Source organism: Nannospalax galili, unplaced genomic scaffold, assembly GCF_000622305.1.
Source record: "Nannospalax galili isolate Female #2095 unplaced genomic scaffold, S.galili_v1.0 scaffold595, whole genome shotgun sequence".
In the NCBI taxonomy this organism is placed as follows: Eukaryota; Metazoa; Chordata; class Mammalia; order Rodentia; family Spalacidae; genus Nannospalax; species Nannospalax galili.
Window position 1 is genome coordinate 331,041 of NW_008336257.1, and position 3,889 is coordinate 334,929.

Consider the following 3,889-nt stretch of genomic DNA (forward strand, 5'->3'; position numbering starts at 1 on the left):
TATATGGGAAAATATGATAACCACTATCCTCCACTTAGGATTCACCAAATCCTTTGTCCCCTTCCCCTTATCTTCTCTGTTCATGCCTTCCCACACACACACAAAAAAAGTCTCTCCCCCATGCTCCCTCGGTCTTTACTGAAACTAATAGGTCTAGATATGGTGTAGTTGTCCAAGACCTTTCCAAACCTATGCCCCTTGTTAAAACTTTACTTTCTTTCTCTGGATCTGTCCAGGTGGGGGAGATCCTGGCCATCTTAACTGCCTTTGAGATGTTTCCAGGTGAGCCCTTTAATGTGTTCTCTGATAGTGCTTATGCTGTACATCCTGTTGTCGCATTGCCTTTTGCCATATATCGTGCCTCCTTGACCCTGCTGGAACAGACCCTACTCTCCCTCCAAAAACTTTTAGAGAATAGACAACATCCATGTTATGTCCAACACCTCAGCTCCCATACAGGCTTACCAGGGGCCCTGGCCGAGGACAGAGCCTTGGCCGATCATTCCATTATGTTGATTCATAACCCCCACTCTTTGAACAGGCACATGAGCTGCACACAAAGTTTCATACATCTGCAAGGGTGCTCCGTCACCTTGGGGGCCCTGGCCGAGGACAGAGCCTTGGCCGATCATTCCATTATGTTGACATGAGCTGCACACAAAGTTTCATACATCTGCAAGGGTGCTCCGTCACCTTTTCCCTGACCTCCCCAAAGTCACCTGTAAACCTGTAGTGCACACCTGTAATTCATGTGCACCACTGCTCCTCCTTGGCCCACTCCAGGCCAGTGGCACTCTCCCAAGGGGCTTATTCTTAACTCTGTTTGGCAAATGAATGTGACCCATGTCCCTTCCTTCGGACGGCTTAAATATGTCCAACACATCATAGAGACATGCTCTGGTCTTCAGTATGCTGCAGCCCTGTCCAGAGAAAAGGCTAAATATGCCATCCTAGCCCTTAAATAGGCCATGCTGGCTATGGGAGTCCCATGGCAAATACTGATAACAGGCCATGCTTTGCCAGCACCACCTTTGCCAACTTCTGCTCCTCCTGGCATATCAAACATATTACTGGTATCCCATAGAACCCCCAAGGCCAGGGCATTATCAAGAGGTCATACCATACTCTCAAAGCTCAACTACAAAAGGAAGGGGGAGTAACATCTCCCCCACCCCACCCCCGTGTCTAGTCCCAATGGAATGGAATGCCCTGCAATTACCAGCGATATTTTCCTCAAACATCTCCACTGGCACCCCCTCCTGGCCAGGTACAGCCACAGACAGACCTTGGAACAAGACCTTTGGACAGTTAGACTCCGCCATAAAATTCAGAATAGGGGGTAATGATTCCCTGGACAGGGATGCGATTTTGGTCACTCTTAAATATGCCAGCATGGTGGACTTTGAAGTGACCCCTGGCATGGTTTAGGGCCTTCCAGCACCACTCAGCATGGGTGCCTTGCCACCCCCATCCTCTGACACCTTCAATTTTGAGGGCACCTTCCTAGGTTTCAATGTAACCCTACCCACAACTGACTTCATCCTCACCCATAATGGGACCTAGGCTTTCCCAGGAGGTTGCTGGTGCCCCTCCATCCAGTATATCCTCCCCTCCTCTCCATACACCTTCCTCTTTGTAGGAGAGACTGTTTGGTGGCAGGACTGTGTATACAAAACAGATTTCAAGCCTTTTTCTCCCCTGCTAACTTAATCACATGGGTTATCCTGTTTCCTGCTTTCTGTATTGTTTTAATAGCATTTAAGTGCCCCTATAACCTGGTTTCTAGAGTGAGCATTACTCACACCCTAATTCTTGAGGTCTGCCAGGCTCAAGTACAAAAGGAAGGGGGAGATGAAGAGAGTCCTGCCTTGGGGATTTACTTGGTGGCTTTGGTAAAGGCACGATGAACTCACAGGATCATCAGCTCAAGCTTTGTGAACACACTCCAAGGTGGCCTGAGCTCCACCCCATGTTGCCCCACCCAGGGAATTCCCCATTTCTTTGTTCTTGCTGTGCAAATCTTGCCCAGTCTCACATGGTGCAGTCTCAGTGACAGTTGGCCTCACCTTTAAGGTGATTGGCTACAGTGGCACTCATGGAGCTGGGTGATTGGTACCTATTCCCTATAAACCCTTTGTATTTCCTAATGAACTTTAGATCTGCATCACAGAACCTGGTCTCTGGTGTCTGCATGCCATCCAACAGATGCCATCACCTCACCCCTGATCCCTGAGGACCCTGATATTGCAACATTTTCACTTCTAATATTGCTCTTAGTAATAAATGCTATCCAACAAAAATATCATACATGGATAAAATTAGTTGAATTAAAGCTGCAACCATTTATCATGACTTTAAATTTTATATGTAGTTTTAAAAATATGGTTTATCGAATTTTGGGTACCTAAGAATACCTCAAAACATTTTTTTGACCTATTGATTTTATAGTTACATACTGACATACTGACATAGTATTAGTATTAAGCCTGACTAGATGTCCTAATGTGCAGTGCACTTACATCCTCAATGAACAGTAGCAGAATTGTTCAGAAGCCACCTTTAACAAATGAGACACATTTTGTCACAAAACAAAACATTTATTCAGCATTCATCAACTGCTACATTTTTATGGGACTTATGTGTGTATATACCTAGTTAAATGTGGTTTTTCTATTGTTAATCTGACTTATATCAACCTGAATCATAGCTCAACAAAAGAAAATATAGAGAAGACATTTTTTCTGTCCTCTAAAACTGAGATAGGAAAACTGAAATTTTATAAAGAAGCAAAATTTAACTAAATTGTCTATCCTCTTTGATTTTCACTGATTTGGAATTTGTGATATAACTTCCTCTATGTTACAGGCCTATTCTAAATTATACACTTCTCTAAGTTACTGTGCCCAATTCTGTGTTACTTCCATACTCTAGTGTGAAAATTTGACTTTCAAATGAGTGGTATCATTTTACAAACTAATGTTTGGCCCTAGTCTTGAATACTAATGCAGTGGCAAAGTGACTGTACTTTGCCAGATATGGCAGTACTCACCAATAATCCCAGTAATCGGGAGGCAGAGGACTGTGAAATCTAGGCCAGCATGGTCTACATAATGAGTTCCAGCTGGAGCCTCAGGAAGACCCCATTTCAAAAGACCAAAAACAACAACAACATCAAGAACAACAACAACAAAAAAAACAGACTTTACATCTTGTTTATGCAAATAGATATCACCAGTCCAACAGACACCATGTTCTATAGACATGCATGTACAAAAGCAGGACTTATTAACTTTGGAGCACATGAGCAGATGGCAGTATTAAGACCATAAAAGCATCATGCATGACACATATGTTTGAAGAGTGATGATAAAAGTCATCACTTCATAAACAAACATAAAATTATTAAATGCATAGGGAAACTCAGTCCTATAATCCTTATACTCAGAACAATGAAGAATGCAACACTAAAATTTGAATCCTGTTTAAAAAAAAAAAAAAAAAGAGGGACACAACTATGACAAGATTAGCCCCAGTGACCTGTCTTCAGCCATATAGTATGTGTATCAAGAGGCCAAAATGCTAAAAATACATGAAGATTCTTGGAGCATCCACACAATCCCTCGTACTTAAAGAATTTTATTGAATGGCTACAGATTCATTTATCCATCTATTCAAGATTCAGTATTCACTTTTTTATTTAACCTCCACAGTCCTTTACCTTAGCATTTGGGCTCTACACTGTGACTCTTGGCACTTCTCACAGCTCTCTACCTGGGATTTTTGGTACTTTACCTAAATTTATATATATACATATTTTACATGTTATACATATAAAACATGGAAAATATAATATATCTAAATAATATCTGTAACATAATATATTATATAT